The sequence below is a fragment of the Mobula birostris genome, chromosome 14 (assembly GCF_030028105.1).
Source record: "Mobula birostris isolate sMobBir1 chromosome 14, sMobBir1.hap1, whole genome shotgun sequence".
NCBI classification, from domain to species: Eukaryota; Metazoa; Chordata; class Chondrichthyes; order Myliobatiformes; family Myliobatidae; genus Mobula; species Mobula birostris.
Window position 1 is genome coordinate 11,034,390 of NC_092383.1, and position 21,633 is coordinate 11,056,022.

Sequence of the window (21,633 nt, forward strand, 5' to 3'; positions counted from 1 at the left end):
AAACAAAACATCTCACTGTATGTTTTGATATACATGTGACAAATAGAGCTAATCTTCCTCTCTTTCAGTGTCATGCTTACTGGGAGCAACAATGCCTTTGAGCAGAAAATCCTACAAAAGGTAGTGGATTCGGCCCAGTACATCATAGGCAAAGCCCTCCCAACCATTGAGCTCATCTATATGAAACACTGCATCCATCATCAAAGATCCTCACCCCCCAGGCCATGCTCTTTTCTCGCTGCTGCCAACAGGTAGAAGGTACAGGTGCCTCAGGACTTGCACCACCAGGTTCAAGAGCAGTTACTACCCCTCAACCATCAGGCTCCTGAACAAATGGAATAACTACACTCACTTTATACCTCGTGCTCCCACAACTGATGGTCCCACTTAAAGGCATCTTTATCTTGTTATTTCAAACTTGTTATTTATTGTTCATTGATCCTGTTTCACAGTTACTGTTCAATGGATTTGCTAAGTATGCCTGCAGGAAAAAAGAATCTCAGAGTTGTATCTGGTGACATGTACAGTATGCACTCTGATAATAAATTTTACTTTAAACTTTTGAACTTTTCAATCCTCGGATTAGCCGATCCGATCAATATCTCACTATTCATGGAAGCTGATTGCAGACAATTTGGCTCTGAGATTTCTTATAGAGGCATGGAATTATACAGCATGGAAACAGGCCCTTTGGCCCATCTTGTCTGTGCTGACCCAGTTCCCCAGCTGAGCTGGTTCAATTTGCCTATGTTTGTCCACATCTCTCTAAACCCATCCTTTTATATGCAATAGACCAATACCATTAAGCAAGGGGTCCGAGGATCCCAAGTTGGGAACCCCTGTTCTAAACCTTTCATATCCATATTACTTAATATTATATTATAATAATACCTATATTTCAAAGATGTTTCATTACTTCGAAAGTGTCTGAGATGTCCTGAGAGAAAAGGGGAAACAATTATACAAATGCAAGCCCTTTTCTAAATAGTCCTGCAGGTCAGACTATTGATCAATCAGAAACTCTTGGCTTACCAATATCTGAACAAATCAAGGATGAGATTCAGATTTATTTATCACGTGTACAGTGAAATGTGGTGTTTGTGTTAACAGCCAACACACCTAAAGATGTGCCAAAGGACAAACCACAAGTGTTGCCACATATTTCAGCATCAGCAAAGCATGACCACAAGGCTCTGCAGAACAATGCAAACCAACAAGCAACATCACAACAACAGGGAAACAAGCCCTTTTCCTCCCTCCTTCCTATCTACTCACCCACGCTCATACAGAGTCCTCTAACCCCAAGACAGACCACCTTCAGCCTCCGGCCTCCAGAATGGATTTACAGACACTAAGCCCCGACTCCCCTAGTGAAATGGTTTCACAATATTCCCAATGGCTTCCCTGTTTTGTAGTTACTGACAGGCAATAGAATGCCTATTACTCTCACTATTGGCGTATAAGCTTCCTTGAACAAAGAACAAGGGAGATCAGAAGTATCTGAAATCCCATACCTGCTTGTAAACCTGCTGGACAACATTAGTAGAAATGAGTTTGATCTTTATACAGCAACGCAGGACAGAAGGGTAGTAAATCTACAATTAATTCTTTACTTTATAATGGAGAATAATGTATGAAAGGACGATTCATGATTAACCTGCTCTAAAACCAATTTCACGCTTCATTCTGTTTCAAACCAAGTAGAATTTATTATCGTGTGTACCAAGTACAGTGAAGTTTCACGAGAATGATTCTGGGAGTGAAAGGGTTATCATATGAACAACGATTGAAGATTCTGGGCCAGTACTTGCTGAAATTTAGAAGAATGAGGGAGGATCTCTTGGAAACCTGTGAAATATTGAAAGGCCTAGATAGAGTGGATGTGAAGAGGAACTTTCTTTTGGTGGGGGAATCTAAGACCAGAGGACACTACCTCATAGTAGAGGGGTGTCAATCTAGAACAGAGATGAGGAGGAATTTCTTAAGTCACAGGGTGGTGAATCTATGGAATTTGTTGCCACAGGCAGTTCTGGAGACCAGGTCACTGGATGCATTTAGGGCAGCAATTGATTAGTCAGGGCATGAAAAGTTATGGGGGGAAGGCAGAAGAATGGGGTTGAGAGGAAAGTGGATCAGCCATAATGAAACAGAAGAATAGACTTGATGGACCAAAAGGCGTAATTCTACATTTATGTCTGATGGTCTAATGAAGTACAGTTAAAATGAAAAAACAGCTTGAAGAGCATCACAACACACAAAATACATATTGTGCATAAATCATACAAGGCAGTGAAGAGAGAGAGAGAGAGAAAACAGCAAAATCAAGACATTAGTGTAAAAAAAATGACCCAATGAAAGACAAGTCCAGGGTACTGCAAGAGGTGATATGCGGTGTTCCATCACTGAGGTAGGGTTAAGGTTGTGTAGGTCGGTTCAAGGGCCGGATGGTTGGAGGAAAGCAGCTGTTGCTGAACGTGGTGGTGTGGGACTTCAGGCTTCTGTCCCTCCTGCCTTATAATAGCAGTGAGAAGAGGGCATGACTCTCAAAGATAGATGCAGTCCCATAAATTCAAGAGATTCTGCAGATGCTGGACATCCAGAACAACACACACAGAATGCTGGAGGAACTCAACAAGCCAGGCAGCATCTAAAGAGGGGAATAAACAGTCGAAGTTTCAGGCTGAGACACCCGAAATAACTGTTTATTCCCTTCCATATATGTTGCCTAACCTGCTGCTAGATGCTGCCCTCCATTGCGTTGGGTACGTGGCTAAGTGGTTAGGGCGTTAGTCTAGTTATCTCAAGGTTGCTAGTTCAAGCCTCAGCTGTGGCAGTGTGTTTGTGCCCTTGAGCAAGGCACTTAATCACACATTGCTCTAGTCTGTGCGAGGAGTGGCGCCCCACACAGATTTCCAATCTGCGCCTTGTAAGGTATGAAAATGCCCAACGCAGGCCTCTCATGGTCTAAGTCGACGTTCCCTCCACCCTCCCCCCTCCTTCCCCTCCTGAAGTAGTGCCTTCAGTAGATGCTATGGTTTGGAAGGCTGTGCCTTTGATGGACCTGACTGTGCCCTCTACCCTTTGCAACCTCTTGCGTTCCTGTGTGTTGGAGTTGCTGCAACCAATCACTTTTCAATTCATTCACGAGGTGTGAGTATCGGTAGAATGGTGTTATGCAGTGGACAGGTGGAGGTATGTGCAATTAATTTCCTTTCTGCATGGACCACAGCCTGTACAGATGTGTTTTATGCTAATCGAGAAGTTTCATAACTATTGATGACACTTTTTAATTGCAGATTTAGAGAACTAATTAAATAACATTTCACAGCTGCTGTGGCTAAAAGAGGCTGCAGGGGTTTGTAGACTTAACCAGCTCCATAATGGGCATAACCCTCCTGACCATCCAGGTCATCTTCAAAAGTTGATGCCTCAAGAGGGTGACATCCATCGTAAAAGACCCTCACCACCCAGGACATGCCCTTTTCTTATTACTACCATGAGGGTGGAAGTACAAGAGCCTGAAGACCCTCACTCAACATCTTAGGCGAGCATTCTTCCCCTCCTCCATCAGATTTTTAAATAGCTGAAAAATTTACAAAAAGGACACTCGTCTTGATGTATTCTCCCTAATGCAAATTGAAAGTCTCCCTATTATGGCAGAGATGACCCAAGGAGAAACCAGAAAAGACTCCACATTGAGGCGGGTCCACATGGCCACCCAAAGTGGCTGTAATGTGCAGCAGAAGCTCCAGTTCCCCCATTTTTACCAGCACCCAGATGAATTTGTCCTTGATGGAGATTGCCTTAAATGGGGATTGAGAGCTGTTTTACCATCCAAGCTGAGAGCTATAGTGTTGAACGAGCCGCAGTACATGCTGGTCATCTAGGTGTGGCCAGATTGAAAGCGTGGGCCCAAATCTTTGTCTGGTAACTTGGGGTAGATTAGCAGATCGAACAGCTTGACGTACATTGTCCGGGTGCCAACATGTCCAGGAAATGCCAGGAACAGTACCTCTCCATCCCTGCGAATTGCCTGCATTGTCCTGGCACAGTAACTCCCCCCTTGTCAGGGAAGACTTTATCCTACAAGGGTAAGAAATGAACAACAGCGATTAAATCTTTAGGCCTAAATGGGACAATTTACTATGCTGTGGATGTCTATATAGTAGTTGTATTATATAGTATACTATGTATATAAGATGACTAGAGAGCAGTGCATTACTTATTCTACATTGAGTTGGAGTTTATAGCTAAGCAGGGAGGGGTATAGGGTATTTAATATTTCAGTAATATTTGAGCAATATTGTAAATACGTTGTTTGCTTAAGCATCCTTTGTGGTTTACATAATTCATTATGTGTTATATGTAAGGATTATGTGAATGGCATATATCATTACGCCACTACATCATATGCGAGCACTTCATCAGAAGAAAAACTAAATACACAGTTGTGCATTTTTAAAGTTTTATGTGTGTGCATGATGTATGAGAAAGAATGGGGCTGGGTTCAAACAGAAAGACAAGCTTAGTTCACAGTGAGGCTAACGGTTAGTAAGGAATCAAAAGCTTTATTAGATGAGGTAAGGAAAGTGGAGAGGATAAAAAAAAACAATCTCCATAATGCAAAACAAAATAACACAAGGATTTCAAATAACATGCAAATAGCATACTGCAAAAGCAGAATATAGGAAAAAGACATTCCAACTGCAGAAAATACAGGAGCTAAAATGGCTGTGCCCATTTGACCTATTTCCCCAGCTTTACCATCACATCGTGTGCATTAATAAAATCGAACTGAAACAGATAGTAAGCACATCTGAGGTATAAAATGATAGGTCTCAGTGCTAGGCAACGGCAAAAAAATAATAACAGCCGAGATACACTTAATGAGGTGGAGACACAATCCAGTGGAATAAAGTGGGAGGGAATTAAGCATAATCCACTATAAGAATGACTATGTGCATTAAATCTGGTAAGTGCTTGAATTATACTTAATGCATTTGCTAGCTCTCCCTGACACCATGTGACAAAAGCAATTTTCCCATCTCTTTAGAGAAAGCATAAAACTAAACGCTTTTAATTTTAAAAAAATGAGAATTGTTTTTTTGAAAAAGATTAAGTGTAAATAGAAAACGCTAAAGCTCCAAATAGATCAGCTCCGAGCATTCATACTTCTGGTATTTAAGGGGGTAGGTATAAGGTTTAAACTAGCCTTGACCAAGTTATTTAAAGTGACATCCCATTACGCCGAAGCTGTACTTCAGATGAGGTATTATCCAAGAGCTATTTCTTTGATAAACAGAAGAAAATCTGCAGATGCTAGAAATCCAAAGCAACGCACACAAAATGCTGGAGGAACCCAGCAGGTCCGGCAGCTTCTATGGAAAAGAGTAAACACTTTGGGCAGGCACCCTTCTTCAGGACTGAGAGGGAAGGGGAAGGAGGATGCCTGAATGAAAAGATGGGGGGAGAGGAAGGAGGCTAACTGGAAGGTTTTAGGTGAAGTCAGGTGGGTTGGAAAGGTCAAGGGCTGGAAATCTTTAGGAGAGAAGAGTGCACAATAGGAAAAAGGGAAAGAGCAGGAGACCCAGACCTATATTTTCTAGCTCAGATGTACTTAATAATTCTACACCATTATTTTTAGAACGATGGTAACCTCTCTTTGTGTCTCTTTTTCTCCCCCTCCTAAGGAAGGTTTGCATCATCCGCAGAACTTGCCTGATATGCTGCGTGCTGCCAACAATTTTTACCTTTGCTTCCAGCTCTGCTGGAGGTTTATTTAAAGTTCTGCATTCAAAAGGCAACGCCTGAACTAAATTTGAGAAAATCCGCAGATGCTGTAAATCCTGATGAAGGGTCTCGGCTCAAAACGGTGACTGTTTACTCTTTTCCATAGATGCTGCCTGGCCTGCTGAGTTCATCCAGCATTTTGTGTGTATTGCCTAAACTATTTGTTTCCACATTACAGAACTGTTTGCAAATCTGGAGTGGAACCATAGTTGCAGTTCCAAGTAATCGATTAAATGCAAAGATGTCTCATCTGTGAACCTCTCTACTGAGTCTCAGTTGCTGAGTATTTTCAGGAATCAATAGATTTTTGGACATGAAGGAAATCAGGGAACATGGGATTAATATAGGAAAGTGATGTAAAAATCAGTCACGATCATTCTGAGTGATAGTTTGAGGGATTAAACTTTTTCTCTGATGTTATTGAGACAAACCTGTTGAATTGCAAGCTTGGAAGAGAGAGTTTGGTTGGGAGTACATAACGTAGACATGGAAAGTAAACGTTAGAATTTATAATCCATCGTATCCACTTTGAATTGACTCCACAATCTATGGACTCACTTTCAAGGACTCTACAACTCTTGATCTCAGTATTATTTATTTACTTCTTTTATTATTTGATCATTTTTCCTCTTTTGCAAATTAGATGTCTGTCATTCTTTGTCAATTATAGTTTTTCTTAAGTTCTGTTTTGGTAAGCCAGTGTAGTGGCATCCACACTGGACTTTGAGGTGAGTGGTCCTAGGGTGAAGTGACATCAGCACTGAACTTCGGAGCGATAGTCCCAGGTTCGAATCTGGCCGGCTCCTCGCACGCTTTCCATCCGTGCTGGGTTGAGCATCGAACTAGCAACTTGGACTCATTAAAAAAAACAAACAAATGTCAAAGAAACAGCAAGGTTGCAGAGAGGAACAATTATTAAATTCTCTAGTATTTCTTTATTTTCCTGTAAATGCCCGCAAGAAAATGAATCTCAAAGTAGTATATGATAACGTATATGTACTTAATTAATAAATATACTTTAAATTTTGAACTTTGAACTTTAAATGTAAATATTATTATTTAGGTTACTCTCCTTACCCAGCTCCCAATGTGTAGTCTTATTGATTATTGATGTTGAAATGTCCCTCTAGCTATCTTTTATATGGGTTTTGCCTCCATTATGCTTCAGGCAGTGAGCTCCAGACGACATCCATTACCACACAAGAAACTGTAACTTTTTAAAGAACTTAGATAATAAATTGAACATCATTTTCTATTTCAGAGCCCTGGAACAATGCCATGGTTAGGAAACGAGGGTGGTGTAGTAAAGAGCTCATAATAGGACTCAACAATCTGTGCTGCCTCGAGTTAAGTTTTGATGGACTCTGGATCAAGGATTCTTAGGGGCTTCTGCTGTTATTTGCATGTTTGGGGGGTGGTGTGGGTAGGGGGTGTTGTTTTTGCTTTTGCTGCTGCTTGTGCAAAGGGAGGGGAGGGGGGCTTCGGAGCTTTGATGTTTCCATCATTCATTCTATGAGGTTTCTTTGTTTTGTGGATGTCTGTGCAGGGCACGAATTTCAGGTTGTGTATGGTATACATACTCTGATTTTGAATGTATCTTAGAACCTTTTCAAATAAATAAAAATCTGATGCACACAAGTTAGGCTTGTTTTTCCAAACCTTGAACCATTCAGTACTTGACCCAGCTAGTCTGAGCCTACTGTCAAGCACCCATTAACATTAATCATGCACAAATTATATATTATTATTCCCACGTTTTTGTCAACTTCCCAGATTCCCAGAATCGGAATTAGGATCAGGCTTATTGTCAGTGATACACACACAGTGGTCACTTTATTAGGTACACCTGCTCATTAATGTAAATCAGCCAATCATGTGGCAGCAACTCAATGCGTAAAAGCATGCAGACATGGTCAAGAGGTTCACTTGCCATTCAGAGCAAACATCATAATGGGAAAGAAATATGATCGAAGTCACTGTGATTGTGGAATGATTGATGGTGCCAGACAGGGTGGTTCGAGTATCTCAGAAACTGCTGAACTCCTTGGATTTTCACGCACAACAGTCTCTAGAATTTACAGAGAATGGTACAATTAACAAAAAAAATCCAGTGAACAGCAGTTCTGTGGGCAAAAATGAGAGGTCAGACTGGTTCAAGCTGACGGGAAGGTGATAGAGATTCAAATAACCATGGTTACACATTGATGTGCAGAAGAGCATTTCTGACCAGACAACTCATCAAACTTTGAAGTGGATGGGCTACAGCAGCAGAAGACCATGAATATACACTCAGTGGCCATTTTATTAGGTACAGGATGTATCTAATAAAGTGGCTACTGAGTGTATGTTATGAAAGATAGTGTTTTGCAGCACTAGTACTGTGCAATACATAAGAAATACTATAAATTATAATATGTATATACAGTATATTAAAAAATAAATTAAATAAGTACTGGAAGAAGAGAGCAAATATAGTGAGGTAGTGTTTATGGGTCGGTTCATTGTCTATTCAGCTATCTGATGGTGGAGGGGAAGAAGCTGTTCCCAAAACATTGAATGCTCTTCAGGCTCCTGTGCCTCATTTCTGATAGTAGTCGTAAGAAGAGGACATGTTCTGGGTGATGGTGTCCTTAATGATGAATGTCCCCTTTTTGAGGCATCACCTTTTGAAGATGTCCTTGATGCTGGAGAGGCTTGTGCAAGTGGGAAGTCAAGCCCACTGTTCACCTGCTCACCAGGGATAATCTACAGCAGCCAGTTGCCAGCTCACCTATGTTGGGATATGGAAGGAAATCAGGGCACCCAGAGGAAACCCATACAGGGAGAACGTGCAAACTCCACACAGACAGTGCTGGCAGTTAGGATCGAGCTGGAGTCACTTGGGCTGTGAAACAACAGGTCTTCTAGCTGTGTCACTCTGCCAATGTCAACATTACCTTAAACAATACCTTTCTTTGATAACTACTGAAGAGTTACAGAGCTAGAGTGGGTCTTGAACGCATGGGATTCTGGCATGGAGTAAATTATGAAGGGATGTGTAGTACAGAACAGAGCAAAGGTCTTGGGCACATATACTGTATATATAGGGTGTCTAAGACTTTTGCACGATACTGTCATAATTTTATTTATTATACTGTACTGCTGCCCCATAAAACGTATTTCATGAAATATGTGAGTGATGATAAACCTGATTCTGGTATGGGTCTCCATTGTGGACTGAGAGTGGGAAGGGGGCAGGGAGAGGGGAATCATGGTTGGGAAAAGGGGAATGGAGAGATGAGGGAGCAGGAAGCACCAGAGAGACATTTGCGATGATCAATAAACCAGTTGTTTGGTATCAAATTACCTTGCCTGGTGTCTCAGGGCTGGGTGTGTTGGCACCCACGACTCCCCCTGCCCCTGGCACTCCTCTGCCACTTGCCCTACAACACTCCAGCCTCGCCACCCAAAATCCTTTGTTCCCACCAGTCTTAAGACCTCGCTTTCCGCTCCATGTTGACAAATAAAGTATTGTGCAAAGGTCTGAGGCACATATACATATACATATAAGATCAGACTTCGGTTCCTGCTGCTGTCGTAAGACGTTTCTACGCTGCTGTCGTGAGGTGTTTCTACGTTCTCCCCGTGACCATGTGGGTTTCCTCCCACATTCCAAAGACGCACAGTGAGGGTTAGTGCATTGTGGGCATGCTATGTTGAAATGTGGCAACACTTGCAGGCTGCCCAGCGTGATCCTCACCGATTCATTTGATGCAAAATGACATATTTCACTGTATGCTTCGATGTACATGTGACAAATAAAATGACAGATATATCGTGCAAAGCATTCTAACTGGCTGCACCACCATCTGGTACCTGGAGGGAGGGTGGGGGACTACCGCACAGGATGGAGGCAAGCTGCAGAGAGTTGTAAGCTTAGTCAGCTCCATCATGGGCACTAGCCTCCTTGGTATCCAAGACATCTTCAAGGAGTGCTGCCTTAAAACTATTTGGATATATATAACTATATATATATATATATATATATATATATATATATATATATATATATATATATATATTTACTGTAATTGAACAATTTTTTTCACTTATTATGTGTTGGATAGTACTGCTGCCGGAACGTTATCGAATTTCATGATATATATCGATGACATTAAACCTGATTTTGATTGTGATTCTTTTCCAACGTTCTCTAATCATTACCTCAAGCCTCTGACAGCAAGTCAGGAATATCTGAAGTCTTGGACCCAATACCCTACTCAATACAATCATGGACACATCTAACATTAATCATATTATGTGCTTAGACCAATGGGATGTGAAACGGCCTCTTTATTCATCACGTCCTCCATTCTATAGCTATAGTACATGTGCAACTTATCATTTCATGAAGCAGCACACACAAAATGCTGGAGGAAATTTTGCATCTCTTGTACCAGACCTCAGCATCTGCAGTCTCTCTGATCATTTTATGGAACTGATCCAAGTTCTAAAAGGATTGTAATGAATTGCCACTTTACTGGCCCGAGGCGCACATTGTGGAAATGCCTGCCACGTAACTAAGTGATCTGTGTCCAAAGGCCAAACCCAAACAGTGTGGGACCTCATGGGCTAGCAACCTTCCAACCAGGTTTGGTCCATAAGCAGTTTACACTCCTGTCACAGGAGTAGGCCATTCAGCCCCTTGTGACTGTTCATTTAAAATATCCTGGTTGAGCATTTATGTCAGAGACTCTTCCTGCACTGACTCCATGTCCGTAGACTTCCCAAATTTCTAAAATTCAGTCAAATTATTCTGACATATTGTGGTTGAGACTTCACTGTCATCTGGGGAAAGAATTCCAAGGATTCACTCCTTGTTGGAAGGAGAAATCATCTCTATGAGAGCTGCACAGAGTCATAGAACACTACAGCACAGATACAGGCCATTTGGCCCATCTAGTTCATGCCACGCTATTATTCTGCCTAGTCCCATTGTCCTGCACAAGGACCATAACCCTCCATACCTGCTCCCATCCATGTACCTATCCAAACATCTCTTAAATGTTGAATTCAAATGCACATCCACCATTTCTGCCCTAGTCTGTGTCGAACTGTTATTCTGCCTAGTCTCAACAACCCCGCACCTGGGCCATAGCCCTGAATGCCTGTCCCATCTATGTACCTATCCAAACTTCTCTTATAAGTTGCAATCAAACCCACAGTCACCACTTCCACTAACAGTCCTTTTCACACTCACACCACCAAGAGAAGACGTTCCCCCTCAGGCTCCCCTTAAATATTTCACCTTTCACCTTTAAACTCCGACCTGTAAATGTCATCTCATGCAACCTCGGTGGGAAAAGCCAGCTTGCATTTACCCTATCTGACCCCTCATAATTTTGTATACCACTATCAAATCTCCCGTCATTCTCCTACACTCCAGGGAATAACTTCTTAACCTATTCAACCTATCTGTATAACTCAGGTCCTCAAATCTGGCAACATCCTTGTAAAATTTCTCTGTACTCTTTCAACCTGAACTTAAACTTGATCTTTATTCACCAAGTACATTTGCACATATGAGGAATTTGCTGTGGTGTGTTGGTCGGGGTGCAACATGTAACACAAAACAACATTCAACAATGATAAAGAATTACATAAAAATAAAGTTAGGGGTTAAAGTACAGATATGGAACAAAAAAGCACATAAATATGAACATGTGAACAACATTATAAAAAGTGGTTTAATGTGTTTGCAGTGCAGTGTAGTGATTGAGTTGATAGAAAGAGAGAGGTGGGAGGGTGGGTAACTAAAATGGTTGATCAGGTCTTACTTATATCATTCCTGTAGACAAGTGACCAGAACTGCACACAATAATCCATATTCTTTCTCCCCCTTCCCCTTCTCTGCTTTTCTATTAACCATTCTGGCTCCCGTCTTACCCCTTCTCTTCTCCTCACTTGCCTTTCACCCTGCTCCTCTGGTTCCCCTCCTCCTTCCCTGTTTCCCATGGTCCATTCTCCCCTCCTATGAGATTCCTTCTTCTTTAACCCTTTACTTTTCCCATCTATTACCTCCCCACTTCTCACTTCACCCTCCCCCCTCCCCCACCTGGTGTCACCTATCACCTTCCGCCTTGTGTTCCTACTCCTCCCCAAATTTTTTATTCTGGCTTCTTTGCCCTTCCTTTCCCGTCCCGATGAATGGTCTCGGCACAAAAGCTCGAATCTTTATTCTTCTCCATAGATGTTGCCTGACCTACTGAGTTGTTCCAGCATTTTGAGTGTGTTGCTCTGGATTTCCAGCATGCACAGACTCCCTTGTGTTCACAATACTCCAAATTTGACCTCACAAGTATCTTACAAAACTTCAACATGCTTAGACTGTGATTCATGGTGTTTGATACCACAGTCGGGGGAACCATTCCCCCTGCAGGCACATCGTCGAGCCCTGTAAGATTTTTCTATGTTTGAGGGGGATCTCCTCTCATTCTTCCAAGCTCCTAAGAGCATAGGCTCAGCCTATTTATTTTCTGTTGCACATCCTCCTTCACGTTGTATGGAGCACACAAAGGGAGCTATGCCATTTGGGAAACGAAGGCTGGGTTTTGGGATCTGTGCCGAGGGGCGAGAAAAAGACCTGCAGTCAGTAACTCTGCCAGGGCCTGAGATGGTGAGGAGAGGAGATGTGGTATGTCGCAGATAAAGGTGCTTTGGTGGGCTGATATTTAAGCTAGTCAGCAATTGAAGAAAGAGGTCAAGAGCTCCGGAGGAATAGTGAGTGTCAAAGATGCTCTCTTTGGATGACCTTTCCAAGATCGCGCCGAGCTGCGACTTAGTTTTATTTTAGGTTGGTAGGGATGGTTTAGGGGACAGAGAGGGAGTTAGGGGTCAGGTTAGGGACTGAGATGTGAGGGAATTAGAAACAGGCCAGAGTCTAAGCCTCCGCTCAGCGTTTGAAGGCCAGCGACGTGGAGAGACCGCCGGGCACGTCGGAGCCCACCGCCTGAGAATCCACAAGCCTGCTGGAGGCCGGAGGATGAATATGGCCTCTCCTGGGGTTCGAGTATGTGTGTGGCTGCGTGGGTGGGGTGTGGGGGAGGAACAGGGCTTGTTTTGCTGTTGTTGGTTTGTCATCTGGTACGTTCTGTCTTTGGGGTAAACCATATATATAGGTTGTAACTGGGTTACCTGTCTGGACATGCCTGGACATACCCCTCTGCTGACTGCTCCTGTGGCTCCTCCCACAGACCCCTGAATAAAGGCGATTGTGTCACTGCTCCTCCCTCAGTCCAGGACAGATACTCAGCATGGACGTTGGTCCATTTACTGTTAATAAAAGCCTTTCAGTATTTACTCTACTTCCAGTCTTTTGGAGTAATTGATAGAGCATCAGTCTTGTTGTGTTCTGTGTTGCTATGCAAAGCATTGTGGGCATGTCGTGCTGGAGATGGAATGCGTGATGACACTTGTGGGCTGCCCCCAGCACATTCTTAGGTCTGTTGCTTGCTAACACAAACGACACATTTCACCGTATGTTTTGATGCACAGGTGATAAATAAATCTGAATCTGAGATAGCCTAAGCTGCTCTCACACAAAGTTATAAAAATTCCTGTGTACTATTTCCAAGAGCGGTGAATGTCATGGTATCCTGGACATTATGTATCCCTTGCTCAGAAGTAGAGGAACAGATTGCTCAGCTTCTGTCCCTCTTCCTGTCCTGTCCTGCCTGAAAACTGTCAACATTTCAGGCCAAGACACTTTATTGGGACTGTTTATTCACTTCCATAGAAGCTGCCTGATCTGCTGAGTTCCTCCAATGCTTAGGGTGTGCTGCTCAAGATCTCCAGCATCTGCAGAATCTCTGGCATTTGTGCTTTCCTTACTTTTCTTCTTCTGAGAACTCGCTTTGTGAAAATTGGCTGCTGCATTTACCACATCAAAACTGCCGACCCAACTAAAAAATACATGCCATTGTCTGTAAAACCAGTTCTGAAAGGGAGATACTGGGCACTATAGAAATGCAACCCTTTTCTCTCCAACAGATGCTTGGTTGCTAATTGCTAGTTGTATGATTATGATTTACAACTCTCTTTCCCAATAACAAAAAAGCTTCCTTCCCTTACTGAGGCGCATTACACAATTTGCTCAGCCAGCATCCTTCCTCAGCAACCTCAAATTAGATTAGATATGATGAAAAGACAGCTGTGTTTTTCGGAAGAGATCCTACCCACCAGCTGAAGTCTACGTCCGATGTGGGTCTCTCCCGTGCAGACCAACCATCTCTCTACTTCAGTCGGGAGTCTGAGCTGAGTTAGTGCTCAATAAAGTGGCTTCATTCTATTAAAATACCACAATCAAATGAAAAGTTAAAACAGCAGGTGCTGCGGATCTGTAATAAAAACAGAAAAGGCTTCAAATATTCAGCAGGTCGGGCAGCACACAAATCATTTTGCACCTCAGAATTTTGTATTTTCTCTCCATTTAGAAAAAAGTCAACTCTTTCATTTCTTCTTTCAAAATGCATGACTATAATCTTCCTGACACTGTATTCCATCTGTCATTTCTTTGCCCATTCTCCTAATCTGTCTAAGTCCTTCTGTAGCCTCTCTACTTCCTCAAAACTACCTGTCTCTCCACCTATCTTCATGTCGTCTGGAAACTTTGCAATAAAGCCATAAATTCCATCATCCAAATTATTGGCATAAAATGTAAAAGGAATCAGTCCCAATACAGACCCCTGTGGAACACCACTAGTCACCAGCAGTCAACCAGAAAAGGCTCCCTTTATTTCCACTCTTTGCCTACTCCCAATCAGGCACTGCTTTATCCACACAATCCAGGCAGCATCTATGGAAAAGAGTATTGTCGATGTTTCGGGTCGAGACCCTTCAATAGGACTGGAGGAAAAAAATGAGGAGTCAGAGTAAGAAGGTGGGGGGAGGAGAGGAAGAAACACAAGGAGGGACGGGGAGAGGGGTGAAGTGAAGAGCTCGGAAGATTGGTGAAAGAGATACAGGGTTGGAGAAGGGGAAATCTGATAGGAGAGGACAGAAGGCCATGGAAGAATGAAAAGGTGGAGCGGCGCTAGACGGAGACGATGGGCAGGTAAGGAGATAAGGTGAGAGAGGGTATTGGGAATGGGGAATGGTAAAGGAGGGCGTAAGCGCAAGTTCAAGAAACTGATGTTCATGCCATCAAGTTGGAGGCTACCATGATGGAATATAAGGTGTTGCTCCTCCAACTTGAGTACCTTCAGCCTCTCTAATCAATTCCAGTTCATTACACAACACCCAATCCAGAATAGTTGATCCACTAGTGACCTCAACCACAAGCTGCTCTAAAAAATCATCTCGTAAGCATTCTAGAAATTCCCCATCTTGGAATCCCAGACCAACCTGATTTTCCCTATCTACCTGCATATTGAAATCCCTCATGACTATTGTAACATTGACCTTTTGGTATGCATTTTGGGGGGCTAATGTTTGGGGGTCTGTATATAACCCCCATCAGGGTCTTTTTAGCCTTACAGTTCCTTAGCTCTATCCACAACAATTGAACACCTTACAACCTTATTTACCTCTTTCTAATAATTTGATTTCATTTTTTACCAACAGAACCACATCACCCCTTCTGCCTTCCTGCCTATCCTTTCAATACAATGAGTATTCCTGGACGGTAAGCTCCTAGCTGTAATCTTCTTTCAGCCATGACTCAGTGATGCCTGCAACATCATACATGCCAATCTCTGACTGTGCTACAAGTTCATGAACCTTGTTCCGTGTACTGTGTGCATTCAAATATAACACCTTTAGTCCTGTATTCACCTTTTTTGACTTTGTCCTCCTTTTATGGTGCCATTCATCCTGTTAACTGCAATCCTGCCCCATCATCCTGCTAGGAGTCTCACTACACATTGCCTCTGTTTGTAACCCAACTACCTCATCTTCCGTACTATCACTCCAGTTCCCATCCTCCTTCTAAATAAGTTTAAACCCAGCCGAACAACTCCAGCCAACCTGCCCACAAGGATATTGGATTCCCTCGGGTTCAGGTGTAACCCCTCCATTTTGTACAGGTCGTACCTTCCCCAGAAGAGATCCCAATGATCCATAAATCTGAACCGTTGCCCCCTGCACCAGTTCCTCAGCCACGCATTCACCTGACAAATCATCCTAATCTTACCTTCACTGGCATGTGGCACAGGCGGCAATATAGCAATTACTACACTGGAGGTCCTGTTTCTCAGCTTTCTACCCAGCTCCCTAAAATTTCTCTTTAGAGCCTCCTCCCCTTGTCTGCCTATGTCATTGGTTATGGGGAGAAGGCAAGAGAATGGGGTTGAGAGGAAAATTAAATCCGCTATTTATGTTTGCAGACTCATTTGGCCAAATGGCCTAATTCTGCTGCTATGTCTTATGTCCTTATGGTCTGAATAAAGGTACGGTTTAATGATCTTCCATCAGAATTGTTATGTTTTGTACCTCCAAAAGATACAAACTAATCAAAATTAAAACAAGGGAGACTGTGAGACGTGTGTCTGGTTTCCTTTTAGACTACACCGTATGCCATTTACATATTTTCACATCTAACCCACAAAACATCATGTAAACAACAAAGAATGCTTAATCAAACAACATGTTTACAATATGACTCAAATATTTCTGAAGTGCCAAATACACAACACTCCTCCATGCTTCACTCTAAACCCCAACTCAATATAGAATGCATCTGGTTGCCATTCAAAGATAAAGATTACCTTTGTCACATCACCACCCAGGACATGTCCTTTTCTCATTACTATCTAGAGAGGAGTACGGGAGCAATAAGACACACACACACACACAACATTTTAGGAAGAGCTTCTTCCCCTCCTCCATCAGATTTCTGAATGTTTATGGATGAAATGAACCCATGAACACTATCTCACTTTTCTTTTGCATTGCTTGTTTATTTTTAAAATATATTTCTTATTGTAATTTATAGTATACTGTACTGTGCAAAAGTCTTAGGCAGATATATATAGCTAGGGTGCCTGAGGCTTTTGCACAGTACTGTAGTAATTTTATGAATTGCACTGTACTGCTGCTACAAGAAATAACAAATTTCATGAGTGGAAAGCACCAGAGAGACATTCTGTAATGATCAATAAACCAATTGTTTGAAATCAAATGACACCTTGCCTGGTATCAGGGCTGGGTGTGTCTGCACCCACTCAATCCCCCCACTACAGCACTCCTTCTCTGCCACCTGTCCCACACCCCTCCCGTGGCACTCCACCCTCGCCATTCCCAACATTCTTTGCTCACTTTGGATTTACAAACTCGCTCTCTGTTCCACTTTGAAAAATACAGTACCATAACTGTTATATATATATATAAAAGACTTGTGCGCGGTACTGTAGTAATTTTATGTATTGCACTGTACTGCTACCACAAAACAACAAATTTCATGATATATGTCAGTGATAATAAATCTGATTCTGATTGTGAAATATGAAAACACACTGAAATGTTTTGTTGTTTCTAATTGCTTTCTGTGCCTGAAAAACTTTTATCATTTATTTACAAGTACACCCACTTTCACTCCTTACCCATTTACTCTGTATCTCTATCTTTTATCTTCCTGATTGAATCACCCCATATTTTCCACATTATGTTCAATTGGCCATGTTCTCATCCGTCTACACAGAATCAGAATCAGAATCAGGTTTCACATCACCAGTATACGTCATGAAATTTGTTGTTTTGCGACAGCAGTACATAATATAACTATAAATTACAATAAGAAATATATATATATTAAAATAAATTTATTAAATAAAGTGCTGCAAAGAGAGAGCAAAATGTAGTGAGTGAGTGTTCATGGGTTGGTTCCTTGTTTGTTCAAAATCTGATGGCAGAGGGGAAGAAGCTGTTCCTAAAACATTGAGTGTTTATCTGCAGGCTCCTGTACCTGCTCTTTGATGGTAGCAATGAGAAGAGGGAATGTCCTGGGTGATGGAGATCCTTGATGATGGAAGGCACCTTTTTGAGGCATTGCCTTTTGAAAATGTCTTTGACACTTAACTTATCTACATCATTCATCCTCTGCACAGCCTGCACTGCCACCCAGCTCAGTATCATCAACAACTTGGACATATTACGCTTGTTCTCCTCATACAAATAGATCGTGAACTACCTGTGGACCCAGCACTGATCTCTATGGTACTCTACTAGTCCAAAAGCTCAATCCCAAAGATGAACTGTTTATTCCTGTTCTCCTTTCTCTTTCTCTAAATAACTACTGTACATACTGAGCACTCTATTACCCTTATCCCATTTTCTCTAATCTTATCATTTTTTTTTTGTGTGGTAACTTACTGAAGGTTTTCTGAATGCCGGATGGTAGAGTAGTGGTTAGTGTAATGCTTTACAGGTCGGGGTTTGATTCCCACCGCTGTCGGGGAGGAGTTTGTACATTCTCCCCATGACCGCACGGATTTCCTCTGGGTGCTCCAGTTTCCTCCCATGTTCCAAAGATGTACGGGTTAGAGTTAGTAAGATGTGGCCATACTATGTTGGTACTAGAAGCCTGGCAACACTTGTGGGTTTCCCGTAGCACAGTCTTCACAGATTTGATTTGATGCAAATCAAAGCATTTCACTGCATGCTTCGAAGTTTTCATGTACATGTGACAACTGCAGCTCATCTTTAAATGCACGGCATCTATTGGCTCCCTATTGTTCATTCTGTTACATAAAACCTCCAACATCTTGAACAGATTTGCTAAACACAATTTCCCTTTTCATCCATGTTGACTGTGCCAATCCTGTTATTATCTACTAAGTGCTATGTACCACTTCCTCAATAATAGATTCGAACATTTACATTATTACTCCTGTCAGGATGATAAGTCTGTAGTTCCCATTTTCTCTCTCTGTAGTTTTTAAATGGTGATGTTATGTTTGTTCCCTCCAATGCATGGCAGCCATCCGATAGCCAATGGAACTCTGGAAAATGCCAGCTTATCCCCATAGGTATAGTATATTTTATATAATTCTGGAATACAGGTTGTAGAGTCACAGAGCACCACAACACAGGAACAGGCCCTTCAACCTATCTAGTCAATGTCAACCCACACCAGACCATAGACCTCCATACCCCTCCCATCCATATACTTATCCAAACTTATCTCAGATGTTGCAATCAAACCTGCATCCACCTCATCCACTGGCAGCTCATATCACACCCTCACCACCCTCTGAGCATAGAAGTTCCCCTCAGGTTCCCTTCAAATATTTCTCTTTTCACCCTTAACCTATGACTTCTAATTCTAGTCTCACCCAACCTCAGTGGAAAAAGCCTGCTTGCATTTACCCTACCTATACCCTCATAAATTTGTATATCTTTATTGTATCACTTCTCATTCTCCTATGCTCCAGGAAATAAAGTCCTAACTCAGGGTCCAGGACTCCTTGACTAATGATATTGGCCCATGGCATAAAAAAAATGGTTGGGAACCCCTGTCCTAACCTATTCAACTTTTCCCTATAATTCAGGTCCACAAGTCCCAGCAACATCTTTGGAATTTTTTCTGTACTCTTTCAATTTTATTGATATTTTTCCAGTAGGTAGGTGACCAGAACTACACATAATACTCAGTATTAAGCCACAACAACATCTTATACAACCTCAACATCACAACCCAACTCCAATACTCAATTCACTGATTTGTGACGGCCAATGGGCCACAAGCTCTGTTTTTTTATCTCTATCTATCAGTGATGCCACATTCAAGGAATTATGGGTCTGTATTCCCAGATCCCTTTGCTCTCCAGTGAAATGATATTGTATTTGTAAGTAGGATGCTGTGCACAACTCTGATTTGATGGAGACAGACATGAGAAGCACAGAGGAACATCTAGAGAAACTTCTGAAATGCCCGGTTCGCTGCCGCTGCTACTGTGCGATCGAGAATTTCCGGAGGGAAGGCCCAAAAATCCCCAGCTTTGCCTGCTGCTGGTGACTGAGGCTGGGGTCGAAGCATTCAGCAGAGATGGTGCACGGTGCTCGGTGTCGGAGGGCTGGTCAGAGGCTCGAAGTTTTCGGACGACTCAGAGTCGGACTGTGGTCGGGCATGGCAGGGAGAGTTTTCTTCCTTCTCCCGTCTGCGTGAGATGTGGGACTTTCGAGAGACTTTGAACTTTTTTACTGTGCCCATGGCCTGTTCTTCATCAAGTTATTGTATTGTTGCACTGTTGTAACTATATGTTATAATTATGTGGTTTTTGTTAGTTTTTCTGTCTTGGTCTGTCCTGTGTTTCTGTGATATCACACCGGAGGAATATTGTATCATTTCTTAATGCATACATTACTAAATGACAATAAAAGAGGACTGTGTGTCCTCATAATCTAATCTAATCTACCACACTTCTCAGTGCCCCAGCATTCACTGTGGAATACTTACTATAGTTTATCCTCCCAAAATGCTTGTGTTGAACACTGTGGGCATGGAAAGTGTGTGGTGACACTTGCAGGCTGCCCCAGCACATCCTTGGGTGTGATGGTTGTTAATGCAAACAACACATTTCACTGTTTTGATGAATGTGCACGAAATAAATCTGACTCCAAATCTGAATTCGGGTTTACTGATCTGCGATGGCTCTATTGTCTTGATTTCAAAATGTTGCCCTCCCTCATAAGTCAGTGGAAATTTGGCATGCCCCTGATGACACTCCAATTTTTACAGATGCCCCATAAAAAACATATTTTCCAGATGCACCATAGCTTGGTACAGCAACTACTCTACCCAAGACCGAACAAAATTTCAAATAGTTATGAACGCAGCCCAGCCCAATGAACCAATTAACCTTCCTACCACTGACTCTCTCCGCATTCTGCCTGCTGTCTTGGGAAAACAGCCAAACTAATCAAGGACCCACTCCAATCCTGGTAATTCTCTCTTCTCCCCACCTCTTCCAATGGACGTAGGACACAAAAATGAGCACACACTCCAGAAGGTTCAAGGACAGCTTCTACCCCTCTTGAATGGATTTCTTATACAATAAAGATGAACTCTTGGTCTCCCAATACACCTTGCCATTGCCCTTGCACTTTATTTGTCAACTGGGCTTTCTCTGTAACTACAGTATATTCTACATTCTGTATTTTTCCCCATTTTGTACTACCGAAATGTGCTTATACACACAGCAGCTATTTATTAGGTACACCTGTACATCTGCTCATTAATGCCAATATCTAACCAGCCAATCATGTGGCAGCAACTCAATACACAGGAGCATGCAGTTATGGTCAAGAGGTTCAGTTGTTGTTCAGAGTGGGGAAAAAATGTGATCTCAGTGACTTTGACTGTGGAATGATTGTTGGTGCCAGACAGGGTGGTTTGAATATCTCAGAAACTGCTGATCTCCTGGGACTTTCATGCACAACAGTCTCTAGCGTTTACAGAGATTGTAGCGAAAAACAAAAAGGAATCCAGAGATTGGCAGTTCAGTGGGTTATTAATTATTAGTGAGCAAGGTCAGAGAAGAATGGCCAGACTGGTTGAAGCTCACAGTATCCACGGGTTACAACAGTGGTGTGCAGAAGAGCTTCTCTGAACGCACAAAGCTTGAAAGTGGGTAGTCTACAGCAGCAGAAGACCACAGACATACACTTAGTGCATATGTGGAATGATTTCTCGAGGTGTTATGCAAACAAAATCTTTTTACTCAGTACATGTGACGATAACAAACCGATTTCCAAGATGTGGTATTAGGATAAACCTTTAAAACCCACCCTATCTTGCCAAGTGGTAGATCACAACAAATGACTCCATCTTCACGACTTAATCTGAAGAAAACACCCACAAATCAACAA